The sequence below is a fragment of the Hyaena hyaena genome, unplaced genomic scaffold (assembly GCF_003009895.1).
Source record: "Hyaena hyaena isolate Hyena2069 unplaced genomic scaffold, ASM300989v1 scaffold_2062, whole genome shotgun sequence".
NCBI classification, from domain to species: Eukaryota; Metazoa; Chordata; class Mammalia; order Carnivora; family Hyaenidae; genus Hyaena; species Hyaena hyaena.
The window spans coordinates 96,407-116,685 of NW_024082687.1; the positions used below are offsets into that span (position 1 = coordinate 96,407).

General features: G+C 39.6%; 1 protein-coding gene across 2 annotated transcripts in view; it reads right to left on the minus strand.

Annotated features, from left to right (window-relative positions):
- TMLHE (trimethyllysine hydroxylase, epsilon) overlaps positions 1 to 13,490 on the minus strand; it is a 91,615-nt gene extending 78,125 nt beyond the window's left edge. For both annotated transcript variants that reach the window (XM_039225341.1, XM_039225338.1), the window contains exon 1: positions 13,367 to 13,490. The gene's annotated coding sequence lies outside the window, so the exon portion shown is untranslated. The remainder of the gene's footprint in view (positions 1 to 13,366) is intronic.
- Between the last annotated feature and the right edge of the window lie 6,789 nt (positions 13,491 to 20,279).

Below are 20,279 nucleotides of genomic sequence, written 5' to 3' on the forward strand. Positions count from 1 at the left end.
CTCCCTTGTGCGCGCGCTCTCTCTCTCTCTCAAAAATGAATTATTTAAAAAAATTAAAAAGTGACAATACCAAGTTATAACAAGGATGTGGAGGTATCGAAAATATAGAAAGAATGTATCAAACTCAACACACACACTAAAAAACAAATAATCTTGTTAAGAAATGGGCAGAAGGGGCGCCTGGGTGGCTCAGCTGGTTAAGCATCCGACTTCAGCTCAGGACATAATCTCACGGTTCATGGGTTCGAGCCCCACATCGTGCTCTGTGCTAACAGCCAGCTCAGAGCCTGGAGCTGCTTCAGATTCTGTGTCTCCTTCTCTCTCTGACCCTCCCCTGCTCACGCTGTGTGTCTCTCTCTCTGAAATAAATAAAACATAAAAATTTGTTTTAAAGTATACTACATATTTTAGGGAGACTTTCCAGTTTTCTCATTATTGTTTTCTACCTTCATTTCACTATGAAGTGAAAAAAGGCAAACAAACAGCTAGTATAACTGTAATTGTTTCAAGCTTTTGAGACTTATTTTATGGCCCAGGATTATCATCAATTTTTCTGTGTGCATAAAAAGGACATAACAAAATATCTCTATGTCTAGTAAATATTCCTACCTTAAAGTCAACTTTGAGCATTTCTTTACTGACTTTAGAGCCTGAGATTTCCAAATTAAGTCAATTTCTGGATTTAGGCAACACAGGGATCCTGTCACCATGCGATCTGGCTACTGGTATTTTATACATACAGTATATCAGCTTGGTTCAAATCCTCAGTAGCATTGACATTTGACGAGGAAAGCAAGATACATCTCAGGTAGGTCTGTTTGTTGAGGGTGGCTTCAGATAAAACTGCCACTAAACAGGATCCCAGGTGGCTGTGGAAAGACCCCTAATAAGGGGAGCCCTGAAAAGGGGGTGGCTGTACTCTTTCCTAGAAAAAAACCTTCAAATTTGTCTGTTATTAATATATCTCCATCCGTTGTCTTTTGGATGGTGTTGCCTTTGTATACTTCTTCCACCCTTTTACTTCCAATCTTCCTACATATGCACATTTAACTTGCGTCTTTTATAAACAGCACATAGTTATATTTTGTTTTTTAAACAGTTTAATATTCTTCGTCCTGTAATTAATGTTTGGTTCATTTACACTTAACATAATTATTCATATATTTGAACTTTACTATATCAATATTTGCTTTCTATTTCTCTTGCGTATTTTGTTACATTTTCTCTTGTTTGGTTTTATACTTATTAGGTAATTTGTATCATTAAACCTCCTCCTTTGCTGACTTGTTTATTATACATTCTTTTACTGGTTTTCAAAAAGGAGTTATTCTAGGACTTATAACATGTATCTTCAATTTATTAAATTATAATGCAAATTAGAGAATTTATATTCACTCCATTTATATTCCTTCCTCAACTACTGTTGTGTATTTTAATTAACACACATATATCCCACATGACATGACATTACTATTTTTGTTTTATACAATCAATGGGCATTCAGATCTACTCATATATTAAACCTCCTCACATTTCATTCCATCTTATAGCTCCAAGCTTTTATTTGGGATCATTTGACTTTTCCTGGAAGATCATTAATATTTCCTTTGGAGTTGGTGGCAGATTTCCTAACTTTTGAACCATCTAAAAACAGCTTTTACTTACATTTTAGAACAATTATTTATTTATTTTGAAAGAGAGAGAGCATGAATAGAGGACGGTCAGAGAAAGAGGGAAAGAGAGAATCCCAAGCAGGCTCCACGCTGCCAGCACAGAGCCCAACACAGGAATTGATCCCATGAACCCTGAGATCATGATCTGAGCCAACATCGAGTCAGATGCTTAACTGATTAAGACACCCAGGCATCCCTACTTCCATTTTTGAAGGCTATTTTCACTGGATATAGAATTTTAGATTGGCAGTCACTTCCTCCAGCATTTTGGAGATATCATTCCATTATCTTCATGTTGTTTCTGTCGAGCCAATCTAACTGTTGCTCCCTATAAGTTTTTTTTCCAACTACTTTTATGTTTTTTATCTTTTTCTTCATTTTTAGCAGTTTTTACAAAATACACCTAGATAAGGTTTTCTCTGTATTCTGCTTTGAGTTACAGCACTTTTTGAATCTATGACTTGATGCTTGTGATAGGCATAATTCCAAAATGACTTCCAGTGATCCTTGCCAAATTATAATACCTTCCCTTAGAGTATGAATATGGTAGGATTTCACCTGAGTGATTAAGCAATGTATATGGCACAGATGACTTTTAGAAACATCTTTGGTTGGGCTGTCCTTATCCAGCCATCCCTTAAAAGGGACGGGGTTCTTTCTGGTGAAAGAGATGTGAAACCAGAAGGGATTTGCTGTCAAGGAGATTCTCCATTGGCTTTGAAGACGGAGGGACCATGGGACAAGTCATGTAGACAGTCTCAAGGAGATGAGAGTGAGTAACAAATCACATGCAAGAAGGAAACAACAACCTCAGTACAACAGCCATGTGGAACTGAATTCAGCCAACAATCTGAAGCTGAATCTGCATTCTTAGCCAGAGCCTCGAGAAAGGAATGCAGGCTGGTCAATACCCTCATTTCAGCCTTTAATATACTGGCCAGTCATGCCACACCTGGTATCCTATCTATAGAACTGTGAGCTAATAAGTGCGTATTGGTTTAATCTACCAAGTGTCTGGAAAATTGGTATGCAGCAATAGCAAAATAATACAATGCTTTTGTTGCTTTTAGAAAACTCTCAGTCATCATCTCTTCTTCACAGTCAATTCCAGTAACATCCAATCAGTTCTATAACTGGCTCAATCTGAAATCTAAGCTTCAAATTGATACTTCCTCTTTAAAATTTCTCCCCTATGGCCAATTATCAAATCATAACTTTTACTCCCTAAAAAATTCCCAAACCTGACCCACTGCATTACAGCTTTACTTGCCACCATCCCACTCAAAGCCCACGGCTACTTCTCACCCAAAGACTGTGTGTAATAGCCTCCTAATTGATCTATCCACATACACATTTGCCCTCCCTTCAAACCATTTTGTACACTATAGGAAGAGTGAACTAAAATAGATTTGTTGGTATGTCATTCCCTCTGAATGGATCCCTAAGGCCTTCAGGGTAAAGTCCAAGTTCTTTATCATGTTATATAATGCCTTCTTTTATCTGATCCTGAGTTACATTTCAGCCTCACTTCTTCCTTGTACTTCATTGCTTATTTTTTTTAATTTTAATTAATTTATTTTTACAAATAGTTTATTGTCAAGTTGGCTTCCATATAACACCCAGTGCTCATTCCCACAAGTGCCCTCCTCCATGACCATCACCCCCCCTCCTCCCCACACTCATCAGTCCTCAGTTTGTTCTCAGCATTCAAGAGTCTTCATTGCTTATTGTTTGCCAGACTCACTGTACTCTTTTCCTGATTCTAAGAAACTCCTGTCCATGCCCTTTGTTCTCTCAGAGTAGGAAACTCTGTCTTTTATTCATATTTCAAGAATCAGTAGAGATATCATTTCATCTAAGAATTCTTCCCTAAATTCCCAGAATGAAGCTTTCTTTTGTTCTCTCATAATATTCTGTTTATGTCTCTATCTTCCTTCTTCATACATTTTGATGAAACTATGTTTTTATATCTTTCCTCCAAGTAATACTTGGATGCTCCTCAATAGAAAATGTATGTCTCATTAATTTTTGTATTTTTAACATCTAGCATGGTTCTAGTGCTTTGTAAAACTCCACAAATGTTTGTGGGAATTCAATTGAGTTACCTTTCTCCCAACCTCCTATTTTCTTTAAATCTGGTAAGATGTCTGTTGTAACTCTTCACTTCAGTAAGTAATAAAAATATTCAGGTCAAATCAAAGGTAAGCTTTGCAGAAGGCCAACAAAAGCTCTTCCTTTGCCTATGGTCTCTTAACCAGTTCCCTTTGATTATGGTAATTTAATTAATTAATACATAATTATATTAATTATCAAACCTATCAAAATGTAGATTTATAATTTTTGTTCATGAAGGTTTCAGGAAAACTTTGTTAAAATCTTGCTTAAATTTCATTCATTCATTCACTTAATGCACATTATATCTGCCAAATTTCCATAAACTACCCCTAAGAAGCTTTTTATTTTTTCTTCCTAATAAGCTTTTTAAAAATAAAAATTACACTTGTGTGGAATGTCTTTGTTGATAACTTGTAATTTTCTAAGTACACAACTTGAAAATCTGTTCTATAATCCAGCCCAGGAGATACTTGATAAATAGACTGAAAACTCTTCCTTCTTTGTCTTTGTTAGAAACGGTAATATATTTACATAAATCCAGTCTTAAAGCACCTCTCCTATTCTCCTTAATTCCTTTGATCATTGAGAGTAGTGTAATGATATCATCTGACTTCTAGCTTATGCATGCCAGGACACATGTATTTTTTCTTTCTGAGAGCAGAGTCAAAATACTGTTCATGTTCTCTTTGCAAGTATGTCTTTCCACAAGCCTGAGGTAATTCTGGGCCTTATGCTTCCAAATACTAATCCTTTAGGCACATGCCCCTGTTATTTTCGCCCTTCTTTTCATATTATTCTTTTTGAAAGGGAACCATGAGCTCATTGTAAAACTTCCCATGTAGCCCATGGTTTCCCTTTCTCCTTTAATAGAATAATTTGGTGCTCACTTCGGCAGCAGATATACTTTAATAGAATCATTTGCTGGTTCATAGTCAAAATTATGTTTTTGAGAGCTTCCCAACCTTTAGAGTCTAAAACCATCTTAATGTAAATTAAGGTCCAACAAGTATCAATCACAATAACAGAAACTTTTGGAGAACAGCCATAGCTAGAAATTCTAGTCAGAGTAGGCAATTACATAATAGGTCAATTTGAATCTTTTCATGGTTATTACTAAGGAAGAAGCATTACCTCCTGAAAGGCTTAAAGCCAAGAATCCATTTAGCTCCCGTCAATTTTTCCTTCCAAATGTCTCTCAGGTTTGTCCTTTTTCCATTCCTATAGATGCCTTCATCACCTCATACCTGGCCTACTGCCATGGGCTAGACGGTTTCTGTGCCTCTAGTCCATCCATATTCCAATCCATTTTCCATACTATTGCCAGATTAATCTTCTTAAAACACTTTCATCATGTCACTCTCTAGCCTGAGATCTAGCTCGAATGTCACCTTCTTTGTAAAATCTTCCTCACTGCCCGAGGAAGAATTAATAGCTGCCTCGTCAAGGTTTTATTTTAGTTCTTTGTGCAAACCCTTCCTAGTGCACTTACAACGTATCTAATAATCACCTGTTTAAATTACTATTTTTCTCTCCCCTTTTGCGAAGAGCTCCTTGAGGGCAGGCAAAAGGATGGAGTCATCGCTTCACAACGGCACTCAAGGCTTCACGTGATTGCCCCCTTCTTGCCCCACCGCCCCAGGGTCTTTACCTGTGTTTCCTCTGACTATCACGTTCTCCCTATTATTCTTTCAACTCATCTTTCAGGTCTCAGATTCAATATCCATTCACTAAAGAAAACTTCCCTGACACTCTTAACTAAGTAATCAACTCATTTAAAAAATATGTATTGGGTGCCAACTTTGGGCCAGGCACTATTTTAGGTACTTGGGATAGATGAGTGAACAAATCAGACAGACACTCTTGCTTTCATGGAGTGTGTCTTCTAGTGAGAGGAGGTAGATGATTCTTTAATCATAAGCACAAATGCATAAATAAACTATATAGCACATTATAAGATGAGAAGAGCTATGAAAAAATCCAGCCGGAAACAGGAATAGGGTGGAGGGAGGAGGTTTAAACATGGCGGTAAGGGTAAGCCGCACTGAGACAGATGATGTCTGAACAAAGGGAGCTAGTCATGAAGACACCAGTGTAAAGTAAGTGAGTACAAAGGTTCTAAGCTGGGAGACTGTATCAGATCTACTTTTATCCTCCTTTTAAAGATACTTTCTTTGATTTCCTTCATGAGTCATAACAAAATTTGCTAGTATCCTCCCTTCGCCCCCACCTCCTTCTGACCCAGCCTCTAATTTAAACCTATATCTTCTTACTCCTAGTTAGTATCTATGTCCTCTTTCTACACCCATTTTTGTTACTTGTGTCGTATCTATATTTCAGAGTATAAAATATTTGCCTCTATTCTGTCATTTTACCTCCCTCATTTATTCTTAGCTTTACAAGTTAACACAGTTACAGCTCATCATTAAACATATGCCAAATGTCTCCTATGATTTCTTGGTTATCTGAAGCATTTTTATTTCCATTAAATCCATTAGTAAGGCATCTTGGAACGAATATTTCCCGAGTCTTGCACATTCATTATAGCTTGCATTTATGCCTTAGAGTTAACTTAGTTGGATATAAAATCTTTGGCTCATCTTCCTGTTGTTTAGCTATCACATTCATAACAAGTAGTTTTCTAACATTACAACCTTTGTAGATTTCTCTGAGGTTTCTTCTGGAGCTCTTTCTCTGGAAGAACTCTAAGACTACATTTAAATATATAGATATTTATTATAGTTACTATATATAATAAATATTTATTACATGTTAATAAAATGCAGGCTTTTATATATTTATTATATATGACCTTTTAGTATATATCATACATGTATAATTATATATTATATATAACATATTTATTCTATTTATATATAAAATTCATATATGTTTACATACATGTATAAAACCCATTATACACACACACACACACACACACATATACACACATATAGTAGCCTTTTGGTGTGTATTCAGGAAGCTGGTGTTCACGGGTGAGCACACACCTTTGTGGAAGAGGTGCAACACTGGCCTGCTGCAGTGACCAGTTCTGTCAAGAGTCTTTCAGAACGTGGAGATTCCTTGAGGAGCTAGGTGAGGCCACCACAGTGCACTCTGGGCTGCATTTCGTCCACTTTTCCACTTTTTTTGGTCTTTCTTATAGGCATTTGAACCCACATCCTAATTAAGGCTCATCTACAGCCTAAACTAAGAGAAGTTTCTTTGATATGTCACTATTCTGTTGGTGGACTTTTTGCTAAACTATGCTTTTACAGATGTGCAGATCTTTGAGGTTCTCTATCCCAATTCTATGACTTGTAAGGACCCAAGGCCTTCTTCTGCCAGCATTAACACTCAAGCCAAGGCAGAGGGCCTGACTAGACATTTCTCCAAAGACGATATCCAGATGGCCAATAGACACATGAAAAGATGCTCAACATCACTCATCATCAGGGATATACGAATTGAAGCCACAATGAGATATCACCTTACACCTGTCAGAATGGCTAAAACCCAAAAGACAAGAAATAATAAGTGCAGGCGAGGATGTGCATTGGTGGGAATGCAAATTGGTACAGCTGCTGTGGAAAACAGTATGGAGGTTCCTCAAAAAATTAAAAATAGAACTACCCTATGATCCAATAATTCCACTGTTGGATATTTACCCAAGGAAACCTAAAACACTAATTTGAAAAGATATACCCACCCCTATTTTGTTGCAGTATTATTTACAGTAGCCAAAATATGGAAGCAACCTAAGTGTCCACTGATAGACACACAGATAAGGAAGATGTAGGGTGTGTGTGTGAAACAATATTATGCAGCCACAAAAAACATAAAATTTGCCATTTGGACAACATGGATGGACATAGAGGGTATTATCCTAAGTGAAATAAATCAGACAGAGAAAGGCAAATACCATGTGATTTCACTCATATGTGGAATTTAAAATGAAAACAAAGGGGTGTCTGGGTGGCTCAGTCGGTTAAGCGTCCGACTTCGGCTCATGTCATGAACTCACAGTCCGTGGGTTCGAGCCCTGCGTCGGGCTCCCCTGCGTCAGGCTCTGTGCTGACAGCTCAGAGCCTGGAGCCTGCTTCAGATTCTGTGTCTCCCTCTCTATTTGCCTCTCCCCCGCTTGCTCTCTGTCTCTGTCTCTCAAAATAAAACAAAGACATAAAAAATTTAAAAAATAAAATGAAAACGAATGAATAAACAAACAAAAAGCAGAATCAGACCCATAAAAACCAAAAACAAATTGATGGCTGCCCGAGGGGTGGGGGATGGGGGGATGGGCAAAATGTGTAAAGGGGAGTGAGAGATACAGGCTTGCAGTGATGGAATGGATAAATCATAGGAATAAAAGGAACAACACAGAGAATATAGTCAATAGTATTGTAATAGTGTTGTATGATGACAGATAATAGCTGCACTTGTGATAGGCACAACATAATGTACGGAGATGTTGAATCACTATGTTGTATACCTGAAACTAACATTGAGTGTCAACTATACTCAAATTAAAAAAAAAAAAAAATTAAGCCACTCAAGCCCTAGGCTTTTACTTCTGGTTAGGTTGAAGAAAGTTACAAAAGAATTGTTTCACCAGCCCTAAAAGTGAGAATCAGCCAAATAAGCTACAAGATTATAGTTTTAAAAACTCATCAGACGATTGGTTTAAGCTCTGACTGTAAAAAGCTTAGAATCTTCACTCCCATCCTCACAATAAGAAAACGCTGATCAATGGGGAGAGGGGAAATGTGTGATGCGCACTGAGGAGTGCACTTGTTGGGATGAGCAGTGGGTGTTATATGGAAACCAATCTGACAACAAATTATATTAAAAAAAGAGAAGATGTGGTACATATATGCAATGGAATAGTATTCAACCATAAAAAAGAATGAAATCCAGAGAGGCACAGCCAAAGATCTATTTACGTGGAGGAGAAACTCCATGTACTTAAAAGGTAATTTTGAGGAATTGCTGGAGGCTGAATGTGGACTACCTTGAGAGGGAGAGACTTCTGGATCATAGTCTAAGGGGGAACTCACACTTTCATGGGTTCTTACCTCTGCGAATCCCTCCAGGATCTTATGGTATAGGGTCCAAAACAATTCCCACGTGATTCTGGCAGGGGAGGGGAGAGTAAACATTGCATTGTCCATAACAGAGTATTCTCCAAACAGAGCTGTCTCTATAACAAAGGCCTGCTCTCCAGGGGAAAACACTTTATCAGAGTCTTATCCCATCTGGGGAAGAGGCCTTTCTCTCACTTGAGCCTTCTCAAGCCTTTCCATCTTACGAAAAGAGAGATGCTATCACACACTGTAAAGGACACGGCCCAGGGCCACAGGCCCACTAAAAAGCTAAGATTTAATCACAAGATAACAGAATGTATCCTCTATCTGACACCTTGCCACCATGCCATCAGACTTTAGTATAATAAGAGTGGATTATAAATGAAAGATCTGCAAGATGTAGACTCTTTCTGAGGAGTAGTCCTTAAGATATACCAAGGACAAAGGGGAGACAATAGTCAAGGACACTAGGAAAATGTGAGGTCTTTGACACCTACAACTACCACAAACATTAAATCCAGCTCCCAGTTGGATTAAAACAAAACTTCATATTAAACGCTATTTATGTCAGTACCATTACACAAAACGTCATGGCTGAATTTTAACAGAACATTTATAAGGCACATTGAAAGCAAGTAAAAACCATAGGCTTAAGATAAAAAACAAGTATCAGAGCCAGACTCAGATATGACAAAGAGTTTTGAATTAACAGACATGATTAATATGTTAAGGGCTCAATTGGAAAAAGCAGGCAATATTCAAGAACAGATGGGTAAATGTAAGCAGAAAGATGGAAACTCTACAGAAGTATCTAAAGGAAATGTTAGAAATTTAAAAAAACACTGTAACAAAAATAAAGAATGCCTTTGATGAGCTCATCAGTAGACTGGGCACTGTCAAAGAAAATATCATGTAGTATTTCACTGTATAGATAAACCACATGGCAATGAGAAAGAATGGAATCTGGCCATGTGTAGCAACATGGATGGACCTTGAGGGTGTTATGCTGAGTGAAGTAAGTCAGGCAGAGAAGGACAGCTACCATATGTTTGAACGTATAGGAGGATTAGGAGGAACTTAACGGAGCTTAGCGGAGGACCGTGGGGGAGAAGAAGGGGGGAAATAGTGGGGGAGAGGGAGGGAGGCAAACCATGAGAGACTCTTGAATGCTGAGAACAAACTGAGGGCTGATGGGGGTGTGGGGAGGAGAAGGGGGGGATGGGCAAGGAGGAGGGCACTTGTGGGGATGAGCACTGGGTGTTATATGGAAACCAACTTGACAATATTTATAAAAAATAAAAAATAATAAAGACTTTAAAAAATTAAAAAAAAAAGAAAATATCAGTGAATGTAAGCATAGGTCAAGAGAAACATTCCAAACTAAAATTCAAAGAGAAAAAAGAATTTTAAAAAGCTCACAATAGGGGCGCATGGGTGGCTCGGTCAGTTAAGCGTCTTACTTGGGCTCAGGTCATGATCTGATGGTTAGTGGATTTGAGCCCTACATCAGGCTCTGTGCTGACAGCCAGCTCAGAGCCTGGAGCCTGCTTCAGATTCTGTCTCCCTCTCTCTCTCTGACTCTCCCCTGCTCACGCTGTCTGTCTGTCTGTCTGTCTGTCTCTCTCTCTGTCTCGGCAACTTCAAGAGGTGTGACATACACTTAACTGACCAGCAGGAAGTAAAGAAAGAAAGGAGCTGAAGGAATATTTGGGGTAATAATGGCTAAGAATTTTTTTTAAATTACTGACAAACACCAAACCACAAATCCAGGAAGCTCAGAGAATGAGGATGATAAAACCAAAAAGAAAAAAATCTAGGAGCACCTGGGTGGCTCAGTCGATTAGTCTGACTCTTGATTTCAGGTCAGGTCATGATTTCACAGTTTATGAGATCGAGCCCTGCATCAGGCTCTGCATTGTCAGTGCAGAGCAGAGCGTGCTTTGGATTCTCTCTGCTCCTCCCCTATTCATGCTCTTTTTCTCTCTCCCAAAATGAGTAAGTAAACATTAAAAAAAGGAAAAAGTCCATACAGAGGCATATGATATTGAAGAACCCCGTGTGTGTGGGGAGAAACCTTACAGAGCAAGGATAAGAATTATGAGAACTTCTCTAAATATAGTTCACAAAATTTGGAAGATGAACTTTTTTTTTAACGAATAAGCAAATAAGTCACAGAGATGAAAAGCCCAGCATAGGGAATATAGTGAATAATATTACAATAACATTGTGTGTTGACAGATGGTGACTACATTTATCTTGGAGAGTACCCAGTAACGTATAGAACTGCAGGATCAATATGTCGTACACTTGAAACTAATATAACCTTGTAGATCAATTCCACTTCAACGATAAACGATTTTTTAATAAATGAATAAAAAACAATGCTGCTGGCTTGAAATCTGGAGTAGCGGTGGGGGCAAAGAGAAGTGGGTAGGTTTAAAAATATTCAGGAAGCAGAAGTGAGCCGATTTTGTATTGATTCTATATTGGGATTTGGGAAGAGAGAGCCTGCTATGCCTCTGACTTAGCAGGCTTAAGGTGGAACTGCTCTTCTCCTCCCAAACTTACCGGCTTCCCTCACTGCCAATCTCAGTGAGTGGATCGGCATGCTGGCACAGACTAAGCACTCATTGATTGTCTTTGGAGTGAAATAATAAATGAATAGAGTAGAAATATGGCCAAACAAAGCATTCGCCAGTGCCGGCCAAACAGCCAGTCCTAAACTCACCCTCAAGGTCGACTCAGCAGAGGACTCTCACAGTTTCTCCGTCCCTGTCACTTGATCAACTGTTTGGAAAATCGCCAGATCCCAGGTCCAGAAGAACACCCACCTTCACATCAGGCACTCCTCACCTAGAACCTGTAGTTGTGGCACAGACCGGGTTTTGCCAGGAGCGTCTTAACACGTAAATTCTTTACGTGAGGCCAATGGCAGAGTGTCCAGCCCTTATGAGCACAGGGGACGTTTGGTGTTGTAGAAACAGGGTCACAATGGCATCCAGCTGGTGGATCTATGTTCACCTTGACTTCGATCAGACACTCTTCCCACCAAACGGGTTTATTAATCCAGCCTCTCCCCTCACCCCCGCCCTCAGCCTGGCAGGCAAAAAAGACAACTGCCAGAAATACTGCAGACACCAAGTGATCAGCTTGGATATCTTATTGCCTCTCCCAAGGCTGACAAGCAGAGATCCAGAACCGCTCGTGGTTCCCGGTCCAGAGCCCAAAACCAGGAAGTGATCTGTCCCCGTGCAGATTTCCCAGAAGTAAGAATGAGATGGGGCGTGCGGAGGATGCCCCTCAGACTCAACCAACCCAGTGAACATTCCCTTCATCATACTGGTTATGAGACAGAGTATATCCTCTTTAAGTATGGTGATAAATAAACACATTCACCCCTCCTGGTTGTGAAGATTACAGTATTTTGCATAATATAAGGAGGCCATTATCATTATAAGCAGGTTCTTAATGCGGTGGAATTGGAATGACAGCAACATACTGGTCCATCATGTTTATAATTCTGTCTCTAGAGTTAATGTAAAATAAACTGTATGTAAGTTTTACTATAGTGGTTGCTGAAAGGGCAATGCCAGCTAAGAAGCAACTCTAAAAGACTGCTATATGGGAATGGATTATGGAAATGTTTCTCCATGTTTTTTTGCAGCGACTGGGTAACAGTTAAACTACCCAAGTCTTTTATGAGGGGACTTTTGCTACGCAGTGTGCTACGGTCATTCAACACAGAACGTTTTGGTCAATCATTTGGTTAAAAATCTTTAACAGTAAAGCATCCACAAAAGCATTGTTCAGAGTGGACATTCACCTAGGGTACTGGATGAATGCTTTTTCCACTTTTTGGGTCAGTCAGTAGTTAAAAACGTTGAACAGGTTTTTCAGAATTGTTTTCCTAAGGGAGGGCACTTCCTCGCGTAAGTTCTCCGCGGCCCTGCCTGCCGCTCCCGACTCTTGCTAGGCTTTCCTGCTCGGGAGGGGCAGCCGACGGGGACGATCTGCGCAGAGAACACTGGTGGATCTTACAACGAAAGGAGTTCCACCTTCCACTCCACCGCCGAGCAAAGGGAGACATGGACAGGCTAGGGGCTCTCTGAAAACAAGACCGCAAGTGGGTGACAGACCCAGGGCAGGGAAGCCAGATTGAGCTGGAAACGATGTGCCCTGGGGGCCACTCCGAACCCGAGCTTGCTCCAGCGCTCCCAGCTCTTCCCAAGCGCTAGGCCCATCTGGCCCTGCGCTGATCTCCGGGCTCGCTTTGTCGCGCAAGTGGCATAAACCGTGACGACAGCCCTGCGGCAAGGCACGAGCGGCCTTCTCCTCGGCCAGGGTTAAGGTAAGTACCGCCGCCCTGGTACCGAGCAGACGAGGTGGGAACCAGCCCCTTCACCCCGCCTCCCGTGCCAGGGCCTCAATAAAGCGCCCGGGCAAACCCAGCCACTGCACCCACCAAGGACACCCCTTCCCGATCCGTGGGACTGGACCCACCTGTCCTGGAGGTCGCGACTCCCAACACAGCAAAGCGGGAGGAAGTGCAAGCAAGGAGAGCCTTGGGAGGCAGCCCTGAACCGGCCTTTTGCTTTTTCCCGGCGACCATCCGCCCCGCGCTCCCCTCCCCCAGCCCGTTCGGGCCCAACAGCCTCGAGGCTCCGCCCCACTTCTTCCGGCCTTGTGTGGTGCGTGCCCTGCGCGCCCGCGACGGGGACCGCTGCGCGGGGCGTGCTGGGACCTCTCATCCAGAAGGCTCACGACTGGGCGCCCTATTCGATTGCCTTCCTTTAACGGGTTCGGAGCCGCAGGCACAGAGAGGAGAATAGATGGACTCGTGAAAATATACTGCGTGTAGTAGCACGCAGTTTTTGCCTCCGCGTTTGCCTTTTCAGTGCCCCTCGCGAGTTTCCCCGCTACAGAGGTAGCTTATCGAGGTTTGCTGGAGCAAAAATTCTTCCACTTCCTTGCACCACTTTCTTGAACTGAAGCCACATACCACTCACCGCTGGACTCCTACCAATTGATTGAGGTACCCGAATCCAGTGACCCCGTACAGTGCTAAATAGAGTGAGCATTAGAATGGAACGAGCCATCACGAATGCACAGCTTATGCACCTAAAAATTTAAGAACAACACATACTACATAAAAGGACCAAAAACTGCCCTGAAATAGTATGTACAATGTAACCCAGGGCAGAGGGGAAAAATATAGAGCAAGAACAAATATAACGTACAGACGTTGAAAAAATGAAAAACTGAGTGGTATTGCAGTTATTAGAGATGAAAAGTAGCCTAATAATCAAAAGAAACGTTTTATAGAAGTCAGGATCAATAAAAGAAGGAAATGCTTTCATAATTTTGTCCTGGAAATCTTTCTGCCAGACGCTCTACCCCTACTTGTTCTTTGGGAAAATTGCTACTCATTATTTTGGTTCCGTTTAGATTTACCTTCTCTGTGACTCATTCTGTGTTTTCCCAGATAAATTTCTACTCTTTTCATGCACAATGGAGCCAGTGCAGGCCTTCAGTATAGCAAATATCATTCTGTTTTATTACTTCTTCTTTTGCATGCCTGTGTCCTTCAGTGAGTAAGTGTCCTCTTGAGACTAGAAAAAATGTTATTATTAAAATTTATTTTGTAAGACCCCAGAACAGAACCTAACATATAGTATTATTTAGCGACTGTTTGTTGAAAGTTGTCTAGAACCAGTAATTAGACAGAAAAAAAAGGCTGTAGCTGGTCTAGGATATGAATTAATACACGAAGGACTAACCGAGGACTAACTGAATGTGGCGATTCGAGCTCAGGCTGATATTCTTGCAAACAGTAATGAGGACCTACTGTACACCAGGTGTGGTATCGAGCTCTGGGTGTAAAATGTTAAACGCAAACCAGATAGAGGGCATGACCTTATGGAGCTTAATGAACTGATAGGAACTGGCCAAGCAAACAGGGAAAGGAACATTCTAGACAGAAGGGACAGCATGATCAAAGGTCCTATAGTAGGAAGGAGCATAACAATATTAATTAGAGTAAGATCAATAAAGGTAAGGTGGAATAAACAGATAAAATGTACCCAGAAAGAGGAAAGAGGTTGATAGATAAAGCCTCTTTAATAGTCGGAAAAAGAAGTCATTTGCCTCAGTGATATAACTGACATTTATTAAGCCTGCCTTACATGCTAAAGGCTGGGCCAAGTGTTTTATAACAAACACTAACGTAGAAAACATTATTATCTCTGCTTTAATGATAAGGGAACTGGGGTACAGACAAGTTAAGCAATTTTACCAAGATTGTAGAGCAGTTAAGTTTCAGGGCTGAGATTCAAACCTGGGTAATCTGGCTCCAAACCTAAGGACAAGAATTATAATAAAAGCACAAGTAAAAACGTGTGAAAGAACTCTTTTACAAAATATGTTCATTGTTCCCAGATATGGGTCATCTTTGAGAAATGATACTAAGAGCTTCAAGAAACAATAACCTGGAGTCAAACATTAATGCTCTAGACAGAAGACTTTGGCATAGACATTGGCTGGTGTTGGCAGGAGTAGTGGTGCCTTTGGTAGGTGATACCATCAAGCAACAGTGATCATAACATTAGGCATCAGCAGCAAGCCAGAGGAGATGAGGAAGAAAATAGTAGATGTCCTGACTGCTACTTTGGGACACACACATGAGACCTTGGTCTCTGACCCTCAATTTCTGATTTTTATGAATGGGCATAATAATAGTATCTATATTACAGGGTTGTGATGATTAAATGAAACAATGTGCATTAAGTACCTAGCCATGTCTGACACACAGTAACTGCTCAATGAGTATTGGCTGCTATGATTATGATTACTAATGTTATAATGATGCATTTTAGTGAATGAATGAAGGGAGCTATGACCAACCAGATAAGATGTGGTTCAGGTACAATTTGAGGAAGGCACCATGGAATATCAGATAAATATTGAATAGGTGGTGAAGTAAAAGTGAATTTCCTCCTCTTGGCATCAATTGCATGTTTAGTTAGTGCTTACTCTTCTGTGTTACGACTGTTTACTTGCTGGTTTCCCTTATTACAATTTCTATGTGCTTGTGTGTGTGAAGTAGCTAACACCATCTAGCACAGAGTGGGTACTTAAAGAACATTTGTTGAATGAGTGAATTAATGTCTGAATAAAAATCAATAGGTACAAATGTGCTTAAAAACACACACATTGCTACATGGGTCCTTTATGTTTTTCAGCCACACTGGTCTTCCTTGTGTTCCTAGAATACACCAAGCTTGTTCCTGATCTGCCTCCAAAAATATAATCTGCTCATCTGTTTGTCTCCACCTGTACTTATAATACCTGAGGCCGAGGGTTGGCAACTTTTTTCCTTTAAAGGGTCGATAGTAAGTATTTTAGGCTTTCTGGGATACATACAGTCTCTGTCTGTCACTACTGGAGTCTACCTTCATTGAGCAAAAGCAGCCACAGACACTTAAATGATGAGTGTAAATGTATTCCATTAAACTGTATTTACAAAAACAGGCAATAGGTAGAATTTGGCTTGTAGGCTATAAGTTGACAGCCCTGCCCTACGTCAAATTGGCACCATGCTTGCATGAATGTTCTAGAAGGGTAATGTGTAGAAGCTCTCATCTTTGGCCAACTTCTTTATCTTACTTTTGTCAGCATCTAAATGAAACTTTCATGCTCTCTAAAACTTGGTGATAACCTGAAGAGTTGTTGAAAAGTGATTCAAACTGTATATTGTGATTTTTGAATTTTGATTTATCAAAATGGTCCCTAAAAGAAGCTACTAGTGATCTTTGAAAAGTTTAAAAATAATTAAGAAAAGAAAGAAAAAAATCATATTAAAAGTAACCTTTATTATATAACTAAAAGTGACTTTTAATCAGAAAATAAATATTCTGGACACAGTGCAATGTTGAATTTGTCTGAGGCTTTGGTCTATGACAACAATTCTATATATTCTATACAGAAATAAGTAAATGCTAAAACATCTCAGAAATCATTTAGGCCATGAAAAATTTTCCTCATCTACTGATGAACAAAAATTTGCTAAAACCTGAAAAGTATTGTATTAATTTATGTCTGAGGATATGAACAGGGTGTGAACATTTCTGACTCAATAGAAATATGACTCAGCACGAAGTCAGTAGTCTATATAATAACTTTTGCAGTGAAGAGGTATTACATTAGTTGAAAGGAACAAAAACCTACCTGAAACTTACTTAAGTGAGAGAGAAATGTTTGGAAAGATAATAGAGCGTGTCACAAAATTTAAGGAGTGGAACAATCAAAATTTGGAAAGGGCAAGATACAGTTAGGCCTCAAGAATGGTCAAAAGCAAATATTCAAATGCAATTATGGCTCTATCATTCTTTTATCCATATTCTTCCCTATACATTTGTGCTCTCACTCTCTCCATCTCTCTCTCCTGTCTCTCTCTCCTTCTCTCTCCCTTTCTTTCTCCCTCCTACCCCCTATGTCCTTTAAAAGCTTCCTTTGTTTCTCAAGTCCATGCAATAAGAAATATGGTTATTGATACCTTTCCAAATTTTCATCTTACAGTTTCAGCCACTGGACAGAGACATTATGCCACATTGGGTCCTCTGAAAAGCAGATGCCAAGATGGAGTTACAAGTCCAGAGATGTATTGTGGGTAATGACTAAGAAGATAAAGAGGAAGACCAGGAGTAGGGAGGGGAGAATTATTAATTCAGGCAGGTCTGACACTTATTAAAGGAGAGGAAATTAACTAGGAATGGGTAGGAAATGCTTCAGATTGCAGTGCGACTCTATGGAATTCCCATCCAGCCCAACTAGGAACTCTAGAGCAAAGGTTACTAATGATAAGAATCTCACATTAAGCCAAAATGGTCCTAGTATCCCTTTTGTGCTCAGAAATTGCCTGGAGATGCCTGGGATGGGTATGGCCTTGGATAAAATGATGCAAAGATATCCAAAAAGTGCTACAGCTGGAGGCTGTTGTCTAACTGCTCCGCAGTAGATTTTTCTCTTGAAAGAAAATCTGTAAGTCACCGGTCACAGATACTGTGGGCCCATATCCATAAACCTGGGAGAGGGATTCATCATCAAGGTTTAAGTCTTCAAGACCAATTAACTGTAGTTAAGTGAGTGATGTCACATCATAGTACAGGACAGTTTTCAAGGGTGACCAACCATCCCAGTTTGCCTGAGACTGAAAGATTCCCTGGGATGTGAGACTTTGCTAAAACTAGGACACTCCAGGGTAAACTGGGATGGTTGCTTTTCCTCGTGGCACCAATGTTAATAGGCACGGGAAGGACATTTAAGACAATCCTATAGGATTGTAAACTGTATAAACAATTGCATTTTCCTGCATTTATGGAGGAAATTCTATGGTATACTGGTTTTATTAGATTACTGGAACTTATGAAAGCCTCAGAACTACTCCCCTGAAAACACCAAAGTTTTCGTATTTTATTTCTTGTCATGTCTACACTCTAGTGCATTCATACATGCCTAGTCCATTTAGAATGTTTCTCTCGCTGAAACCTGCTTCCCCCTCTTACCACTGTTAGAGAAGAATGCTTCTTCCCCAGTGCTTCGGTTTCTACTAGGAAGGACTTCCCTAAATAAAGATTAAATCACATAATAAATTATAAGCACCTATCATAGAGCATGACATAAAGTAACAGCTTGCATCAGTCAGGGCTCTTAGCTGGATGCAACAGAAGCTGAATCTGCATGATTTAAGGAAAAATAAAGTCTAATAAATCTATATTGTTAATAGCACCAGAGTAGCACACATGCTGTTACAAAAATCATAAAACTGCATAATATATTCAAGGAAACTGTTTACAGATATTGAACAATAGTCAGCACACAACTGTGATCTACATTAGAAGAGAAACTCGCAAGTAAGCCCCCAGGATCACCCCGTTCTTTGCCTGGTGTCAGTTTTCTGACCCCAACGTGGAAAGCTGGATTCCAAGATGAGTCTGGCATTCTCACTAACCTCAGGAGGCAAAGATCAGAGTTCAGAGTAGCTAATCAGATTAAATCTGTGGAACAAGACATTAGAGAAGACAAAGCTGTGAAGATGTTGGAATGGGCAAACATATATCTTAGGGTTTCCAACAAATCATTAAAAACATGGAAAATAGAACTATGCTTCTTGGTTTCAAGACTTCTGTAAAGCTACACTTATCAAAACAGTATGATAATGGAGACAAATAAGTCAATGGAACAGATTAGAATCCAGTAATATACCTACACATGTATGACCATTCATTCATCCATTTGTATTTGGGGGTTTGTTCAACCATTAACCAGTCAAAGAACATCTGAACTGTTTTCAGTATTTTGCTACTGTGAACAAAGTTGCTATGAACATTCATGTACAGGTTTTTGGGTAAACACAAGTTCTAATTATTCTGGGCTAAATGCCTTGGTGTATAATTGTTGGGTTATATGGTAGTTGCATGTTTAATATTTTAAGATACTGCCAAAATGCTTTCCAGAGTGGCTAAAGCATTTTACATTCCCACCAGTGATGTATGAGAGGTCCATTTTCTGTGCAACCTTTCCAACAGTTTGTATTGCCAGTATTTTTCATTTCAGCTTTTCCGATAGGTCTATAGTGATATCTCACTGCGGTTTTAATTTGCATTTCCCTGATGACTAATGATGTTGGGCAAATTTTCATGTGCTTACTTATCTGTGTATTATCTTCAGTGAAATGTCTCTTCATGTTTTTTTGCCTACTTTCTGCTAGGATTATTTTTTTATGGTTGAATTTTGAGAGCTCTTTATAGGTTTAAGATACTAATCCTTTCTCATGTATTTGATTTACAAATATTTTCTCCCCTTTCTGTTGCTTGTCTTTTTCATTCTTTTGAGTATCCCATATAGTAAAAATTTTGAGTTTTAATGAGGTGTAATTTGTCAGTGTTAATTTTGTTGCCTATGCTTTAGGTGTTAAAGTCTAAGAACTCTTTGCCCAGGCCTATATCCCAAATATTTTTACGTTTTATCTGACAGTTTTATAGTTTCATGTTTTACACTAAAGTTCATGATCCATTTTGAGTAATTTTTGTAAGGTGTAAGATAGGTTGAGGTTCATATTTTTGCCTATGGGTGTCCAGCTGCCCCAGGATAATTGCTTGAAAGGCTCTCCCTTGAAGGGCTGGTTCAATATCCACAAATCAATCAATGTGATACACCTCATTAATAAAAGAAAGGACAAGAACCACATGATCCTCTCAATAGATGAAGAGAAAGCATTTGACAAAATGCAGCATCGTTTCTTGATAAAAATCTTCAAGAAAGTAGTGATAGAAGGATCATACCTCAAGATCATAAAAGCCATATATGAAAGACCCAATGTTAATATCATCCTCAGTGGGGAAAAACTGAGAGCTTT